The following is a 19,857-nucleotide window of genomic DNA, read 5'->3' on the forward strand; positions in this document are numbered from 1 at the left end:
ATGTTTCAACTTTATCTTCCACAACTTGTGCACAAGAATCCTTTCCTGCAGCCAACTAGCTAACTCAGGGCTACAGCATGCCGCTGTGCAGGTTTCGCACTGCATCTAGGGTTGCTGTTCACATATGGTAGACTCTACGAGGCACGCACTGACATGTATTCACTCTTCACTCCCCTCCCGCCACCACCCACTGCCACCAAGCATGCTTTACACCTTTCTCCTTCCAGGCTTTAGTTGTTGAATTTTTTAATTATTTTGTGATTCCATGGATGTTTTTAAATTTATAGTAAAAAATATATAATATAGCAAATGCCCCATACTCTACTCCTGAGAATCAAACAATATTTATCATATTTGTTTTGATGTTTAGGAAGATGAATAAAATATTACAGATAGAGTTGAGGTCCATTTCTTACCCAAATTTGACTCCATTCTCTTCTTTTCTTCCCCTAAAGCAAGCACTGTTGGGAATTTGGTGTGTATTTTTCCAATTGACCTTCTAATACCCTCCAAATACATGTCTGTGTAGACAATACTGGGTCAGTCAGGGATCGGTTGTACAAAGCAGAAAGCTCTCTGGCTAGTTTAAGCAGGAAATAAGTGTGTAAGGATATTAGGTTGTCCTCTCGGATTAGGAAAGCAGGCTTGGAGGAGCAACACACCAAATCACATCCTGAGCTGCCCTAATGGGAAGAGTGTGGCTCCCCTGCAGGGAACAAACCCTACTCGGGCCCTGCCACCCACCAGGCCCTCTGAACCCTAGGAGCATAGATTCCGGGACACACAGGCTGTCCCAGAACCTAGATCTATGGACCCCACTCCACCAGCAAAAGGCGTGATGCAGGCAGCGTTCCAGTGTCGCCATGTTCTAACGCAGCATCCGTAGGGGGTGGACCTGATGATCTGACGGACAAAACCGAGGGGCTGGCTCCAAGCCTGACAGGATGCCTAGGGAGCAAGAGCTGTGGCTTGAGTGTTGTTTCATTCTATAAGTTCTATTAAAAAGTTTAAAAAGTAGATAAGAAGAGTGCGTGCAATCCATGGCGGGTAAATTATAGTAAGCCGGTTGCTCATAACAAGTGCATATCCTCTCAAATCAAAGAGAATTGCAATTTATGAAATGCACCAGTTGAGCACTAAATTTTCTAGAGTGTGTCTACACTGCTGCTTGAGATCGCATGCAACCAGAATGATTAACATTTTTTATGTTTGTTGGACTTCTTCAAATGCCATAGCAACGGCCAGCATCAAAGACTTTTGACTTGTGGCTGTTCCTTCTTCCAGATGTTTAGGATTCCAAATCTTCAATATTGTTACTCCTTCTAGGAGCACATAGACTTCTGACTAAACAAATGTCCCCATAGAATGAATGTGAAATATCTATCATATCGGACATAATGGTAATCAGTGGCCTAACGAAATCTGATCTTTGAAATGGCTTCAATCCATCAGACACTTAAGATTTGGCTACCCATCTATAGCTGGCTAATTGGTAAATGTGTGTTTTATATGTGTTGGAGAAAGATGCCATTAGATGGAATAACCATCTCTTTACATACATTCTGGAAAATGGCAGAAACCCAGCAAATTCTTTTGGGGGGAGGCATAATGCAATATGCTCAGGGCTCAGCCAAGTTAGAGCTCTGAGACACATTCAACAAGAGATTCAACCTGTCGAAAACCATCATTTGTGCTTGCAAAATGTTCTTCCAGTGCTCGAATAATGAAGGAAGTACCCCATGCATGCTGCACTAATTGGGGTGGGGTTTGTGATCCTCAACAACAACAAACAGCATGAGAGGCACAAGGATTCGTCTCCTGCCGGCAGGTCATTCCCAGTCAAATGTCTAGCTCCCCTGCTCTGCCAAAATCTGGGCTGGGAGGACTTTCAAAGCCACGGCCTCTTCCCAGCAGAGAAGGAGCTCTGAGCTCAGACTAACTTAGGAGATGAAGAAAGTCATTTGTAAAATTGATGTTACCCAGAGTAACCAAGAAAGAAATGGTACTTCTTCCCTAGATAATGAGCTACCCCGGAGAGCTTCAGGGTTGTCCCAGTAAAGTGTCAGCTTTGGGGAATAAATACATGCTACTCTTTTCCTCTTCTTTCTGCTGAAACTAGCAGAGTCTGCAGCCTCAGGATACTTGTCCTTCCTATTTTGTTTTGACTTGAGTAAAATATACATAATATAAGATTTACCTGCTTAACCATTTCTAAGTGTGCAGCTCAGTGGCATTAACTCCATTCACATTGTTGTACAATCATGACTGTCATCCATCTCCAGAACTTTTTCATCTTCTCCAGCTGAAACTCTGTCCCCATTAAACAACAACCCCCATTCTCCCCTCCCTGCCAGCCCCTGGCACCCACCAGTCTGCTTTCTGTGTCTATGAATTTGTGTAATCTAGGTGCCTCATATAAGTGGAATCGTATAGTATCTGTCCTTTTGTGACTGGCTTACTTCACTTAGCATTGTCTTCAAGGTTCATCCATGTGGTAGCATGCATCAGAATCACCTTCCCTTTTTAGGCTGAATAATTTTCCATTGTATGTGTAGACCACATTTTGTTTATCCATTGATCCATTGCTGTTTATTTTTTGTGTCAACAAGTCCAATGGGAACAAAAAATAAAGTGAGATTATTGGATCACACACACATGCAAGAAAAAAAAAGGGGGGCTCATTTAGCTTTATTTTGGACCAGCCTTGAGCATATGTGGAGGCATAAACCCCTGAATCCACAAGCATCGCTTCCATCTGCCTGTGATTGTTGCCAAAGGCATCACTGTAGAAAATTATCTTTCTGTTCCCTGATACACCCGGGACTAAGTAACACATTAAAGTATATGGTCCTCTAGTAGGCTGGCAGAGAAGGCCTCTTCGGCTCCTGTGTTCTCCGTGACAGCTGTCTGAGAAGCGGTAATTGATTAGATACGAAATTTGATGGGAGAGATGGAAGGGAAGATAAGGGGGAGTTTTGAATTATGGAGCTCTTCTTAGGAGAAAAGCATCTTAATGGAAACTTCCGTCAAAGGAGAAAAAGGACACGATTACCTCTGAGACCAAGGTTCCCACAGAAAGGCAGAGAATGAAGGTGATGGAGAAGGAAGGAAGGATGAGAAATGGCTGTCTCTGAGGAGTGTGGGGTGAAGGAGGGGGCACATCCTCATTTCTTACCGTGGACCCTAGTTTGAGCAGACTGAGCAATTGAGCCACGAATAAATTTTCACCCAGAAAATCTAAGAATCCCTAAGGAAAAACAGCAATATGGTTTAAGCAGTTTTTTAAAATACATAACAAATATACATATATAAAATAGTGGGTCCAGTTACCAACTCATACGTATAATTTTCTTATCTATAAAATGGGAATGGCCGGTAGACTATGAATGTTTGGAACTTGGAGGTGTATTCTAGCACTTCAGGCTGAGCCCCTGCTCCTCAGGTGCCATTCCTCCACAGCGTCACCTGCTGGTCCCTTCCTGACATTTACATCTCAGTTCAATGTCACCCCTCAAGAGGACTTCCCTAACCAGTGGCCCTCCTGTTTTATTCAGCAGGACACTGACCATTACCTGATATTTTCTGGTATATTGGTTTAATGATCTAATTCCTCTCTACGATGTGAACCCCATGAGCACAAGACCTTGCCTGTCTTTATTGCTCTGTCTCCTCAGCACCCAGAACAGTGCCTGGCACACAGTAGATGCTCAATAAATATTGGACATGGTCTAGAAATTTTCCAGACGGGCCAAGTGTCAGATGCAGATGGGTGACTTCCCCATGACTTAGCCTGGCAACGTTTTCTGCAGCGAGATGGAGTGTAGAGTGGACATGTGGGTCGCCTCAATTTATCGCCTCTCAGCAATGAACACACCTTTCTACACGCTTTGCTCCACAACCAACAGCAGAATCCTTTAAGCATTTGTCCTTGAAAGTAACCACTATGCTGAGTTTTCTCAGTAGAGGGCACTGGAGGGACACAGAGAAGGAAGAGGCATATTGCTCTTTCCAGCGTAGAAGGAGTCTAGGAGTAGGTGTGAGGACGTCCTGGGGGGCTGGTACCCCAGGCACGGGCCCAGAACGGCTCCCTCTGCGGTCCTGCAGGCTTGGCCTGGTGACAACATTTCTGCAGCCTTCTCCTGCAGCCCCGTGCTCTGAAGGCCTGTCCCCCACACTCACATCACATATGCTCTTGCAGTGTCCTTTGGCTTGCCCAGCAGCTCCAAACCAGCTCTGGCCTGGCCAAACCAGCAAGCATCCTGCTGCCCAGTGGCTGCACCACGAGATCTGAAGTCCTTCTGAGTCTGTCCTTCCTTGGTGTCTCCTCACATTTCACAGTTAGTCTTTTGTCATAGCGGGGAGTTCTTTATGTTATTCTTCCTCTGTTTCGCCCACTGTTTGACTTCTGTCTCTTCAACGGACTCAGACTTCTAACCACAATGGTCCTGCATGAAAGCCCTGCTGAGGGAGCATCATTAAGTGGTTCTCTGCCCAGAGGAGGCCACTGATTTGGCCATGGGGCTGAGAAACTGACCCATGGTGGCCCACACATCAGCTCACGAAAGACAATGAGGTGCTTCATTAACAAATGTTAATCAGCTAAACTAATCAGTGTCTCTTTCTCTACCATTTGGTGGAGGAATGCAAAAGATCAGCTTGGCTTTAAAATAGACCAGTAATGACAGAAGGTAACCCTTATAGAGGGATGACTACCTCCCAGACCCCTCCTCTGAACATCTTCCTCATATTAACTAATTTAATCCTCATAATGACCCAGTGGCATGGGTTACTGTTACTAGCTCCACTTTATAGATGATAAAACAGAGACCCAGAGAAGTAAAGTAACTAGATCAAGGTCAACAGATTGTACATGGCAGAGCTTGGAACTGAATCCAGCTGTCTGGCTCAAGAGGCCACATTCATCATTTACATAAAATTAAAAGATGTAAACACAAAACAAGAATACATCTTTTTAAAAGATTGCCTTCCAACTAAAGGCTACCCCTTAAACTGTATAATGAGATCGCCAATGGAGAAGGGAAGAATGGGAGCATGGGATGAGGATAGACATAACTGAACACCTTAATGAATAAAAAACAAAATAAGAGTGGGGGCTTGCAAAGATGTGTACAGTCAGGATACATGCAGACATGAGTGTGACCGACCCAATCCTACCTGTGTGTGTTGGTACACATCAAATGCATGAGGTTCAAGATGGCAGCAATGGTGATGGTGTTCAAGATGGCAGTGACAGTGATGGTTCTCAAGATGGTGATGACAATGTTGGTGTTCAAGATGGCAGTGACAGTGATGGTGTTCAAGAGGGCAGAGACAGTATGGTGTTCAAGATGGTGGTGACAGTGTTGGTGTTCTCTGTACCAGAAGAGCCAAAAGGTACCACAACTCAGAGCAAATGTAGTAGGGAGTATTCTGACCTTGATGAAGTTTTGCTGGACACCCCTCTGCTACTAAAAAACAGAGCCACTAGAATGTAAGTTCCACTAGGGTAGGGAATTTTGTCTCGCGTCTAGAACACAGCCTGGCACACAACAGATGCTCAGTATTTACTGAATGAGTGAACAAATTACCAGGGTCAATTATCTCCCTGGGAGTTCACACTAGATGGGGAGGTTGAGGACCTGGGGTTAAGAGCATCCTCCGAGAATGAGTGTGGAGGTAGCTGTCCCAGTGGATAAGGCAAAATGCATCTGAATCCACCATCTAAGGCAAGTCTCTTGCGTTTTTCAACTCTCTAATGTAAATCTTCCAAAGAGCATGTGCATTACCTGTCTCGTCTTTACATTAAATTTGGGGATGAGCCCATCAGATGCCCAAATAAGCTCTTTCCCATTAGTTTTTCTGCCCTTTAGAGGAAAGGGAAGGTACTCAACATTTAATACCAAATCAGAATAAGGAATTGATTTTAAATGCTAATGAGAAATTAGCATAAATCAAGCAAAGACGATAATCTCAGAAATAGCCATGTTTATTTTTTACTCTAGCCCGAAATATGCCCCAGAACCTGACCAGCATCTGGTTGCTAGAGCAAGCACTAAATTAATATGTGTCCCCATGAGATGCCCTTAATAAAATCTTCAGTGAGACATTTAAAAGTCAAGCACACAGGAGTACTAAAATTGCCATCCACAATCCAAGCACATGACAGGTTTTCTAAAGTTAGTGCCTCACCTAGCACTAATTTTGTCTATGTGACTTAATCAAGAAATATTCCCTACTCTTCTTTCTTTCTCTCCTTTTTTCAGCTATGCCAGAAAAAAAATCAAACTTCCAACATTCCAGAAGGTCTTCCTCACTTTTTCCCAAGTGGCAGTTCGAATCTTATGTCTAATATTCCCTAGTGAACATCTGGCCTGACAGCAGTTTCCCGGGGATGAGAAGAAACACAGCTGCCTTAACCAAGGTGCCAGTCTTGAGCGTCAGCAAGCTGATATTTATCACTTCACTTTAAGACGCATGCAGCGTGCACAGATGCGATTATATAATTACAATCAAATGGCAACGGAGTGTGAGCCTTGAATTACTTGTCCTAGAACAGAAAAGGTATTTATAATTACTCTGAGACTGGGGAATAGAGTAAGTGTGGACAAAGGCAGACTAATTTCTAGCTCAGGGATTGGGACTCAGATGAAGCATCATGAAGGGGCAGCTGCCTCTTATGGCCGAGCAGCCCTCACCACCCACAGACCACAGGTGAGAGCTCTTAGAGCGGTGGCCTCGCAGAAGGGGACAAGCCTTCACAGGGAACTGTGCTGTCATGGCTGTCAGCAATGAACTACCAGCTATTCTTGGCAGTGAAGAGTCCTAAGGCCTCTTTTCTTTTATTCGCTTGCTGGGCTGAGTATTTTAGCTCCTTACAGAAGTGTAGACACCAAAAGAAGAATTTTGGAGGGGGCAGAAGCTCAGTGATATGAATAAAATGGTTCTTCTCATGTTAACAGGGCTGGGTTTTATTTCCAAGTAGTGAAAATTGAGGGGTAAAATAGGCAAATAGTTTATTCCTCGATGTAACGACTCAGAGATTAACGCAAGGACTCACCTGTTCGTTCAGCAGCCAGTCAGGTAAAGCTGGGCGATGCTGGAGCAATGTCCCCAAAATACTCATGTGGGCTTTGTTCTCTACTAATGCAAAATTGCACGGTGGTTCAGGCCCTGAGCTTTTGGGTCAGAAAGACCCAGGTTTGAATCTTCCTTCAGTGTGAGCTTACTCAAGTCACTTAAATTTATCTATGAAATATAATGTATCTGGACAATAGTTTTTATTCCTACTAATATAGTCAATTGCTCTGGGACTTATGCCTTAAAGGTCCCTGACTTGCTGACTCCAAGGAACTGGGCCAAGATTTAGAAGACGGATGCTGGAGAAGAACGATTTTAGCAGACAGAGGGAAAGGTCTGACTCTCATATCAACAGAACGAGCTCATAAATATCTCCTCCGCTTCACCCTGTGTCAAGAGGATGAGAGAGCTCCTCCCAGACCTTGTTGCCTAATTAACATTGACATTCTGGAAGCTTTTCCTGTCTCTTTTCAGCTCTTTACCTCTTGAAGGGCTCTAATTTTGTTCCGTATCTAACTTGTCAAAAATTGTAAAGAATTGAGAGAATTGTTGGCTAATTATCCCCAAGGCATTAATATTGACCACTTCGATTTCCCCAGTTTTCCGCTTAGTCCACTGAACAAATGCTTATAAGGCACTCTGTTAATTTCCTATTGGTGCTGTAACAGATTACCACAAAATAAGTGCTTTAACACAATACAAATTTATTCTCTTCCAGTTCTGGAAGTCAAAAATCTAAAATCGAGGGGTTGGCAGGCCTGCACTCTTTCTAGAAGTGTCAGGGCAGAATCTGTGTCCTTGCCTCTCCAGGATCTAGTGGCCGCCCACATTCCTAGGCTCAGAGCTGCTTCTTCCATTTTCGAAGTGCATCCCTGTGACCTCTGGTTCCATCGTCTCCTCTCCTTTTACTGCTCTGCCACTCCTGCCTCCCTCTTATAAGGACCTTATGATTATTTTGGCACACCCAAGTAATCCGGGGTAATCTCCCCATCTCAAGATCCTTAATTTAATCACATCTGCAAAGTCCTTTTTACCACGTAAGGTAACATACTCGTGGGTCCTGGGGACTAGGATGTGGGCATCTTTGGGAGGGGGAATTATTCACCCTCCCATGTAGATGATCAACCAGGAGCCTGTGGACTCTGCAAGAGCTGGGATGCACAGGTTGAAAATCCCTGTCGCTGTCTCTTGAATTCTTCTCTTAATGTCCAGGGGAGTCAAGGGGAGCAACTGGGCCCAGGCTAGCTGTTGGCCTCCTCTGCTCAGAAGCAGACTTTGAGCAAACTATTCTCTACTTAGTTAGGTAAAGAAAAATCTGGGACAAGCCAACTCCCCTTCTTTCAAGCTGCTAATTATACCATGAATTCTGGAGAGACTCAAGGGATCAATAAAAATTTATTGAGACATCATTTCTGGTCCGGAGACAGAGCTGGACCTAGACATGGCCTCCTGTCCTCATGGAGCTCAAAGGCTGGGAGGGACACAGACCAGAAAAAGGGCAAATCTAATAGAGTCCGGTACATGCTTGGATGGGGACTGTTGCTTGTTCCAGACTTGATTCCCCCGGAGGCAAACCTTGAGACAAGAACTTGAGCTCAGTTTATTCAGGAGGTGATCCCGAGAAGCACTGGTGAGGGATGGAGAAATGAGATCTAGAAGTGAAGGAGCCCACAGACAGTACATGGCTGCCTCTGTGAGCACCTGGCCCAACCCCACTGGAGATGTCTGGGAGACTGTGTGCCCAGGATGTCTTGTGAGGGGTGAGGAGCTGAGCTTTTACCACCACCTCCCACCCAGCACGGATGAAGTGCTGCTCTGGACATGCAGATACCCCTGGCATGTTCAGTTAGCCCTGTGTTCTGGCCATGCAAATGTCCTGGGACAAAGAAGCAAGTGCAAGAGAGAATGTTGCCCTCAGGCATTGTGGGGGGCTCAGGAACGCTACCTGGAGTGCAGGTGCGTAAGTTAGTCAGGTGAGAAGGAGGAGGGAGCAGAGCATCCTAGACAAAGGAGCAAATTAACCATATTTACTAGAATTATTTGTGTGTGTGTTTTGTTCCCCACAGGGTGTAAATTTCTATGGGACATGATTAAATCTTGTTTGTCTTTTCATTCAACAAACCTTTCTCAAGCATTTTTTCCTTTTGTGCTGGGCTAGAAAAATCTAAGCTCAAGAAATATGAGAAAAAGTATAAAGGGGCAACTGGTCTACCCCTTTTCTAGCTTCAGCAAGAGATGGCTACCAAGAAAGAATGACCAACCTGAAACTCTCGTCACCACACAGAATGCTCAAAAATGTTTCCAGGCATGTGACTTTGCGTGAGAGAAGCCACACTGTTTGTTTCTTTAAGAACTTTATTATTTTTTACAAAAGAAAATATTTTGATTTAATTTTTAAAAATTGAAGTGTATAGAATGCATGTTTTATAAAAGGACTATATTGTCCACGCTCAGTTAGCCTATTTTTTAAAAACGTGCTGTGGATACCATTTGTAGCCACAAACACATTTCTAGAATGTTCTAGAATATCACATCACATCAGATTTCTTTGCCTTCTTTCTAGCCTATACTGTATTTACCTTAGGACCTTTGAATGAGGTTAATGTAAGTAAATATTTTCTGGCTGTTTTCTTCAGTCCTTTGAATGTCTGTTGCATTTTCTTTGAAATAGGATGGATTTTTCCTCAAAGTCTTGTTCATGCTGTGTCAAAAGAAAGAATAGGAGGCATGATGATGTTGCCAGTCTAGGCGGTTGTGGCCTTCAATGTCTGAGAGCCTGTTCTCCCCGCTAATTGTTTGGATGCAAGGTCCGGCTAGACCTACATTATACTGACATCTGCTGGTCATTTCAGGGTCATCGTTGGTAACAACTATTCAAGATGGAGAAAGACTTGCCCAGTTGTTTTCTCTGAGTATGCTGAGCTTAATTTTTACTCAATTTCAAGGCTTTAATCAAGACATGTACCAATTTCTCTGGGCAGCTATGTCCATACTCAAAGAGATAACTGGTGGGACCTTGTTTTCTTCGATCCCCATTACATCCATTGTTGCTGTTTGCTATTGGTTGGACTAGCTATGATCATTCAACACTATCCTGGGAGCATTTCTGCTGGAAAAAGCAGACAAATAGAAAACTTGTACAAATTGTTTCCTGTTTTCCTTATTTCCACAAATTATTCTCAGAGCCTGAGCTCTTAGTCCTTCAGCAGAGCAAATCTACAGGGAGGGGGAGGACGGAGGATGTGGAGAAACGGTTTTGAGAATACCGTGTGTCGAATGCCTGGTCTTTACTTCCCATCATGCTCTGCCCCAACGGCATCTGCAACGTTGTAATAAGCAGCCTTCACCGGCAGAAAACTAAATTGTTATTTGTCATTCCAGAACATAGCTTAGAATTGTAAGGTGAGCTTCCAGAACCCCAATTCCTAAGCAGAGAAACTGATCTGGAGAATGAGCTCCTGCTCCTTGCCCTTCTGTGTCGACTACTCCATGCTAATGTCACCCCAGCCTCTTGCCCCTTCTACGAGAGTGTGGTCACAGAAAGAAATTAGACTTCAAAGTCCATGACAGTGGGTTCAAATCCTGCCACCACTTACCCATCTGAACTGGGCAAGTAACAAAATCTTACTAAGTCTCCCTTTCTTGCACCAGAAAATATGAATAATAACAGATAATGCACAAGGTCGCAGTGAGGATAAAAAGGGAATAGGCACGTAAAGTCCCAAGAGGAACGAACCTCCTGGCACACAGTAGGGGTTCACTGCTCCATCAGTCTCACAGCAGGTGCCCAGGTCTCTCCTTCCTGCCTCCCTGTCTCCTCCCTTACAACCAACTTCTTCAAAGCAGTCTCCAGCCTTTCTTCCACCCTCCAAGCAGGATGCTCCCCACCATTGCCCGCTGCCCTGAAACCATGCCTGACAAGCTCCCCAGAGACCTGCTGGTGATTTCTCTGTCCTTATTTAACTTCTTAGGATTCCATGACACTCACTTATCTTGTTTTCCCTCAGTCCTAGGCCCGCCCACGTTTCCTCTCTAATCTTTGCCTTGGCCGATGCCTATGGCTCTACATGTCATCCTGACTCCAGCATTTAGCTCAGCCTGACCTCTCCCTGAGCTCCACACGCATATGTCCAGGTGTTTGCATTCCCTCTCTTTTGGATGTTGTGCTGGATGTCTCTTGTGCACCGCCTCATGTCCTCACAGCCCACCTTTTATTCCAGCCATTGCTCTGCAGCCAGCTGCTCCTGACAGCTGCCTCCCCCAGGCCCTGCACATCCTTGCTCTCCACCCCGGGCCTCTTCTGCTGCTGTAATGTTGGCTATCTGGGAGCCCACTCCCTCAGCCGAGTGGGAGCAATCTTACCCTGGGAGAGCAGGGGGGCGGACACGCCCTGGGGTGACCCTTAAGAGTGGGGTATGGGAGCTGGTGGGTGATGACCCCACTTCCCATTCCCCAGCAGGACTGAGCCCAGAGGCCCACAGTGGGAATCACCCCAAGACCACACCCGTGGAGTGGCTTTCCCCTGCCTCAGTTTCACTTCTTCCTTGTCCCTGAAACACTTCCTCAAATAAATCGTGTGCGTATATGTTCTTGCTGCAGGTCTGCTGTTGGAGGGAACTCAAGCTAAGTTATGCGTGTCATTGGCCCCAGAACGTGCTACAGCCCTAGCCACACTGCTCCCTGCTCGTCTTCCCGTCTCAACAAATGGAACCATCTGCCACCCAGTTGCTCAAGTCACTCCCAATCTCTCAGTTTACCTTGTTCCCCCACATCAGTCCATCAGCAAGATGGAGCAGCTCTCCCTTCAAAATAGTCCCCAAAACTGTCCACCTTTCTCCATCTTCCACCAGTATCACAAGCTCCTACCATCACAGCAGCCTCCTGACCTGATCCTCTCCTTCCATTCTCAGCCCCCGAAAGTCCCTACTCCACCAACCAGCCAAGGCAGCCTCAGAAAGAGGTAAAGAATGTCATGTCTCTCCTCTGATTAACACCCTCTTGGGGCATCCTGCCACACCCGGAACAAGATTCAGGAGCCAGCTCAGCTACTAAGACCCTCGCTCTCTCTCATCGAACTTCAGCCGCCTGGTCTTCTTCCTTTCCCCCAAACCTACAAGCTTCTTCTTACTTCAGGCATTTGCACTTCTGTCTTCCAAAAACCGTATTTAGGGCAGATCTTCACCTGACTGGCGGTTGCTCATCCACCAGGAGTCAGAGCAAAAGTCGCGTCCTCAGAGGACCACGCAGCACCCGGCGGCCCTCACTCCCTCCCTCCCCCATCACAGCCCGGTTTCATCTTCACTGCCGTCATTACCATCTGATGTCCCGTGGTCCATCCGAAATGGATCTACACTTCTAGGCCAGAGCCAAGCCAAGCCCCCTGAACACCCTAGTCCACAATCCGTCTCTCCCTCCAAATGCCTGGAGCTCTTATTTCCTCGTCACTCGCACAGACGCACGCACTGCTGTGAACGGACGTGTCTTCTCTGTAACCGCAGATAGACTCCGTGAAAGCAGGGATCAGAACTCCTATAGCAGAACCTCGGCTCTCTGGAACCTCAGAAATTGAGTCCCCCTGAATAAGTCATTCTCAGGCTCACTTCACATGATCATTTCCAATTTGAGAACCACCTTCGTTTCACGAGTTTGGATGCAAATATTGTTCATGCAGTTGGGCTACAGACAAGCACGGAATGACTGCCCATACCAGGCCCTGGGCTGAGCACAGAGGATGGAAATGATAAGTGAGACCAACTCGTTCCCTTGGTGGGGACCTGGGGAGTCCACTGACCATTAGAATAAGGTGGAGGGATCATGGAGCGTGCCACTGGGAGATGACAGAGGTCACTAACTCAGACTGTGTGTGACTATGGACTGTTAAGGAAGACTTCCTGGAAGAAGTGACATCTAAGCTGAGACTTGAAGGGTAAGTAAGGGTGAATTGAAGAGGCCAGTTGGGTTGGGGAGGGTCAAGGATTCCCAGGCCCCTAGTTCAGGCAACTGAGGAAACACAGGAAGCTCAGCAAGATTGGGGAGCAGGGCGGACAGGTTGAGTTTAAGATTTATTATACGCTTCCAGAATCTTCTTAAAGAGAAGATCCTGAACTTGGCACACTGCAAAAAACCTATGTAGCTCTGTCACTTGCCTTTACTCATTAACTTTTCTGTTGTTTATCACTCTCTGGTCTTTCTCCCCATAATCACTCATGCTATGTGGGTGGAGCAGACTTCTGGAAGGTGTTCCAGAACCTCCTGCAGCAGAGGCCTGAGAGGAGATTGTCAAAATGCAGAGTGCTGGGCTCCTGCCTGGACCTCAGAAGCAGGCTTGTGGGGTCAGGGCTGTGGACTAAATTTCCTCCAGGTACCCATGTGGTTCTTAAATATATTCAAAGGCGAGGACCAGTGGTCTGGGGGCTCTCACTCAGGACCTTGGATGCTGCTTTGTTGGGAAATTGAGAGGGTGTCATCAGAAACCCTTTCTTGGTCTGGATGGCTACAAAGTCAGGGCCCGTGCTGGCCTTCTCCTGGGCATGTCTGTGTGCACCCCTCCCGAGTGGCCTACGATACCCACCGCCTCTTTGAGGGCAGCACAGCAGTGTCTGACATCCTCATGTGGCCTCTGCTACATGTGAAGGAGCCCTGCCTCCCATCTGATGCTGTGTGGGCACCAGGTACAGGCCACGGCGGGGTCCCTCGCCCCTCCCCACCTTCACGCCCGATGACCCCCCACACACGGCCTGCAGACACAGCAGTGTCCACCTGCGTGAAGGAGGCTGCCGGCCCTGAGATTCTCAGCACGCTCGGGTCCCCAGCACTTTCTCCCCGTCTCATCGACACACCCACACAATCCGCAGCCCCAGGGCCTAGCCGGTCCCCACGTGGACTTTTCCATCATGTGCTGTGCGTCCACCCCGTCGCCCCAGTGGTACTGAATTCCACCAGTGGGCATGACCACACATGAGACACAACAGCCTCAAGAGGTACTGAGATTCAAGAGACTTATGCAAATACACACATGGGCACACACATGCATAACGCACGTACACACACACACACACGCAGGTTTTCTTCTTATGCTTGTTACCGGGGATCATTAAGGGCCTGTGGGGTCCATGAGGTCCCTCCTCAGCTCATGCCCTCCCTCCCCCCTGCTCCCATAGCTTCCTCTTTACTCCCCGGAGAGCAGCTGTGGCATCAGGGCCACGTCGCTCAGTCCTGTGTTCCATTTACCAGCTTTGGGAACTTAACTACTCTCTCCCTAGGTTTTCTCATCTCTAGATTGGACAAAATCATACCTCCTTCGTGTTTGCAATGCAAATTAAATGAGACGCTTGTAAGACACCCTGCGATGCAGAAGCGCCTGCTCCCTGAGTGACGGCCGCTGCTGGGATGCGTGGGATCCCACCTCCCAGGGCAGGGCTCAGTGGGCAGGTGTCGTAGGGAAGCTTTGGGGGGAGTTGGGCTCACTGGAAACCAGAGCCAGAGGCAGAGTGCTCATGGCTATGGCCTCGGTGGTAAGCATAAACCAGGAGCAGAAGTGAGGGACTGGGGGCGGGGCCAGGGAGAGCTGACGGGAGGACGGGTTATCCAGCCGGTCTCTGCAAGGGACTGCTCGCCCCCCAGGATGGCGCCCCAAGAAGCCTGATAAACCTCACTCAGGAGCATCCCTTGGAGGGGATCCCCCACCCCAGTCCTCTAAGCAGGTGGCCCCCGTGGGAGTGGCTCTGAGGAGGTGCTGCAGGTGGCGTGGGCAGGGACACCCGGGGGCAGAGGGGAGAGGCACAGGCCAGGGTAGGAGTTGGCACCTGGGGAGCACGCCTGTGACACAAGTCAGACCCACCCTGAAAAGAGCAGAAGGCACAAGTGAAGTCTCGAGGATCTGAACTGGAGCACAAGAAGTGCTTGACACATCTTGTTTGCAAATCGAATCGCCCCTGGGGTGCCCTCCGGCTTCCTCCGCTTTGTTTTCTTTCTAACTGACTTGTGTCACCACGTCTCAGCGGTTTTGGTGAAAGCTTAGGCTTTTGAGGGGGCTGTCAATCCAACAACATCCTTTCATCCTTCCAGAGGGGTGGGCCACTCAGCACCCGGGATTCATCTCCAGGGCCACTCACTCTCCTTGGCCAGGTCCTGCTGTGGGCAAGTGGTGGTGTTGTGTTGTTTTTGCTGTGTGGTGGTGGTGATTATGTGTTGTTGTGTTGCTGTTGTGTTGTGTTGCTGTTGTTGTTTAAGTCCTGGGATCACTGAAAACCCAGAACTCTTCAGATCCAGAGCCTTCCAGAACTCAGAACACGGAGTTTGCTGTACCCCTTAACTCCCACGGTCCCTGTCATGTGTCGTACACACTGCAAACAAAGATTGATGGAGCAATGTCCCTGAAGAGTAAATATCATTAAATTAAAAGCAAATGAGCCGCATTAGCAGGCACACAATAGCCTGTTTACGTGGCTGGTGCCTGAGGCCATAAGAAAGCAGAGAGGAAGATGATGGAGGTGTGTGTGCGAGGACCCCTGGGCCACAGGGCATCCCTTAACTGACGCAGGAAGCATCACTCCTCCACTCAAGCAGGGTCCAGCCTGCTGGGTGCACCATTGACCTGCCCTTCTGCTCTGTCCCATTCTGCATGGCATGGACTCTACCTGTCACAGGAATTTGGGATCCCCCAGCACCAGGCTGGGAGCTCTGTTGTCAGGGGTGTGGGACTGGGGTCCCTGGCTCCTCCATTTGGTGTCCAGCTGGTAGCATTCTGTGGATAGGTGTGGTCTGACTCGCTGGGCACTTGCACTGGGAAATAACTGCAGGAGTGTCTCCGCACCCTCTTCTCAGGAGAGGAGCAATGACAAGTGGGTACCCAGTTTAAACTCGGCCTGTAGTCCCCCAATAAATCAATCAGTTCAGAAAGGCTGGCGGGGTCTTCCATCTGTGTGACTTTCCCCTTAGCACCCCCAGGGCTGCCAGGAACTGAGCCTGCGTGCTGACAGGTGTGACTCCGTGCCCCCTGCACACTGGCTTTTCCCGGGTAGAGATGGTGAATCTCGGTGCCTCCAACAGCAGCAGCCCAGGAGTCTTAGGTCCTCCCCATTATGGTAGGGGCAGCTGGACTACGGACTGCTCCTGGCTGAGACCCTCTGGATAAGAGGACAGAGACACCAGAAGTGTGAGAGTCAAGCGTCCTGCAGAAGCAGGGTGTCCGTCGTCCACCTGGCTGAGAAAGACATGGACTTTTCTGCCCCCTCCCCTGACCTCTCCAGGCCAGGGAGAAGGTGTGGGGCAGCCTGTGGGATGTGGGCACAGCCCTGTCACTGCTGTTCTGGTACACTTCCCAGAGGGTGGGCAACGGCCACAGCTCCATCATCCGCCCCTGTGTTCTAGGCAAATGACAGATCCTGTTCTCCAAGCGCCTTGCCCGGCATCCCAGCAGAGGGAGAGAGGAGAGTCTTTTCAGCTGCCGGGAGCCAGAAGCTCTCCAGATTCCTCGAGTCTGAGACATCAGGAAGAACAGTAAGTGTGGCAGGCACTTACTGGACGTTAACTGGGCACCGGCCCCCATCAAGGCGCCTGTTTCTGTTTTTTCGTTCTCCTGCCAGCTCTATGGAAAGCTGTCAGCTCCAACTCACATATGTGGAAACTGAGTCTCAGAGATGGGACTATACTTGCCCAGTGCCACCGCAGGTAAGTGGCAGAGCCCAGATTTGAATCCGGATGTGTCTAATTCCCCCAAAGAAGGTGGCAGTGGCAGTTCCATCTGCCCAGGGAGCCAGGAGGGTGGAACCAGAGACAGAGATACTGTGAGGAAACTGGAAGCACGTGGGGGTGGGTGGGGCCGAGAGTCCCACACTAGTCCCCTGACCCACCCTTGTGGGTTATGGCTTGTGTTCGTGGCTGCCTGCGATGTGGCATCTCCTTGTACCACTCCTCCCCACCACCTGCCCAAGAAGGTCAGGTCCACAAGGGCACCCTTCTTCCTCTGCTATTGCTGAATTCCCAGTGCCCAGACCTGTGTTTGTCTACAATGGGCATTCGGTGAGTACTCGAATGAGTCAATCAATCAATCAATGGGATGGCTGACCTAGACAAGCTAAAAACTGAGCAGACCAAAAACTCCTGACTCCGCCTAGTTACTCTCACAGAATTAATCCAAACCTGGCTTTCAGTGTAGTCATTTTGAACATCCCTACGTATTATGTCTTGCACGCACACACACACACACACACACACACACGCACTCTTTCGCAAAAGCCCTATGCAGCCACTTCTTGAATTACAGGCGGGGAAAGTGCAGGAAAGGGCATGGGCATGGGGTGAGAAATCCCTCCAGAAACGCAGATTCCTTCCCGTCCCCCAGCCTCCCCCTCCAAACAGCTCATGGGGGAAAAAAGAAATTTAAAATTGTGTCTGCATATGAAACCTCTCAAGAGTGAAAAGAGAAAACAAGGGATTTTTTTTCCCTCTATATAGTGTGAAGTTGGCTCAGAAAGAAATTTGAGAAAAATCTGTGTCCGTCTGCCACCCGGCCTTCAGTCAGCCGAACGTTGCTCAGTCAGGGTACGCGAAGCCGAAGAAATAATGGAAAAGCGCAGAAAACTTCATCCCATCCCACACTGCTGATCATTTTCCAAAACAGCGTTCTTGCCAAATGGGCTTTTGGCTTCATCCTCTTGCTGCTTTCTTGCTCATTGCTTAGAAGAGGCGTTTTGGCAGGAAAAGGAATCCACGGTGTGAGTCTGACGTGACATTCCCGTTCTGATGGAGACAACGGCATGGGAAACAAACACTGAGAAACAGGTAGGGCTCACCTAGTGTTCTCTTTGCAAGGCGTTTCCGCCCCAAACACCTGTCCTCTTGTCACCCAGTCATCCGGGCAGCTGCCTCTCAGCCCCACGCTGCCTACAGCCAGCTGCTTGCTCCGTATACCCATTTTACAAACTCACGTGTTTAGGGCTTATGGTGAGCCTGGCACTATTCTAAGTGCCTCGTGTATATGAACTACACATATGCAGTCTGGAAGGCTGACATTATTACTATGTCCATTTCACAGATAAGGAGTCTGAGGCTCAAGTTAAGGAATTCGCCCAAGGCCACACAGCTGGCAGACAGACGGCTGAGCCAGGATTCCTAGCGAGACCTCTGCTCCAGATCCATCCACGTGCTCCACCCACACATGGAGCTCTTTTGACCTTGAGGTGGGGGACCAGCCTGCATCTCATCGCTCCAGAGCCCAAGGGGGCCAAGGAGCTGGTCTGGTCACCCTTCTGCTGATGGAAAGGAATTAGAAGCTAAGTCTCCAGAACCTTCTGCACCCAGCGCCTTTCAGAACCAAGTCTCTCCTATTTGTCCTTTAAACTGGGGGGCAGGGATCCCAGAAGGAGATTTTTCTGGCTACTTTAAACCAAGACACATGTGTCAAGGAGGTGCTGTGTGCCAGGTTCTACCACGCTAGTCATTCTAAGAAGTCCGAGTCGATGCTCCTCTCCTTGCTTTGTTCTGAGGACCGTTTGACAGACTAGCCTGGAGTGGGATCTGCGTGTCTGGGAGCCAGCAAGGTTTTCCCAGCGCACTTTAAACCCTAAAGGCTGGCAGTAGGTCATGTACAGAACATCAGGAAGGCACAGTCTCCAACGACCTTGGTCTTAGTGCTGTTGGTCACCACTAACATTTGCTTTGTGGATAATTTCGATATTTATTTGGTTATAAATGCCCGCCTGTTTCCCAAATAGCTAGCTGTCAGCCCCAGGGCATTGTGACCTTAGAAACTTGATGTGGAAAAGCAAACCAAGGGAGATGGTTGGCTGTGGTTTCATTCAGAGAAAAGAGAAGAGGAACCTATAGTCCAGATGTATCCAAGGCACTTCTGGAAACAAAGAGGGATGGGAGAGAGCTCCAAGTCTGGAAAATAAGCATGGCCTCATGCTCAGAAGGGCTGGGAACTGTCCAGTACAACCTCTGCCCAGTGGGGCAGACCTCTGCCAGGACAAGTGGCCCAGGATGTAAGGAGAGAGCCCTGGACAACAAACCAAAAGACAGAGAGTCACGTGACGTGGGTGGCTTTGGATCAATTGTGTGCAAATTTTTTCCACCACAGAGTTTCCTCTTCCAAAGAAATCTTACTCAGAAGCCTACCTACACCTGCCAGCATGAGGAGAGATTGCCCTCACTGATCCAGAAGTTTCAGGACCAGAAGCCACCAGACAACATTTCAGCCTCTGCCATACGGGGTCTTTTCTTTCCCACAAACCCAGGAACCCCTGCCTCACCCAGATGCTGGGGTCGGTTGGTCAAAGGGGCAGGAGCGTGTTACACACCTCTGGCACTAGTGTTTGGGGCCTGAGACATTGGCCAGGCTGGCCCTGCTTCAAGGCAGTACAGATTCTCACACCTTTTACACTTTCCCCGGGACAGACATGGGGGCCCAGAACTGCCCCCCAAGTCAGGGTTCTTGTATGAATGTTCTAGAGCTGTGGGAACAAAGCGCCACAAATTGAGCGGCTTAAACTACAGAAATGTCCTGTTTCACAGTTCCGGGGGCCGGAAGTCCAAGGTCAAGCTGTGGGTAGGGCTCATCCTTTCTAGGGCCGTGAGGGAGAAGCTGTTCCATCCTGTCTCCCAGCCTCTGGATTCACTGGCAATCTTTGATGCTCCTTGGCTTGTAGACACATCATCCTAATCTGCCTCCATCTTCACATGGCGTTCTCCCTGTGTGTGTGTGTCGGTGTCCGATTTACCCTTTTATAAGGACACCAGTTATACTGGATCAGGTGCCATCCTAATGACCCCATCTAA

The sequence above is a fragment of the Equus asinus genome, chromosome 18, assembly GCF_041296235.1.
Source record: "Equus asinus isolate D_3611 breed Donkey chromosome 18, EquAss-T2T_v2, whole genome shotgun sequence".
Taxonomy (NCBI): domain Eukaryota; kingdom Metazoa; phylum Chordata; class Mammalia; order Perissodactyla; family Equidae; genus Equus; species Equus asinus.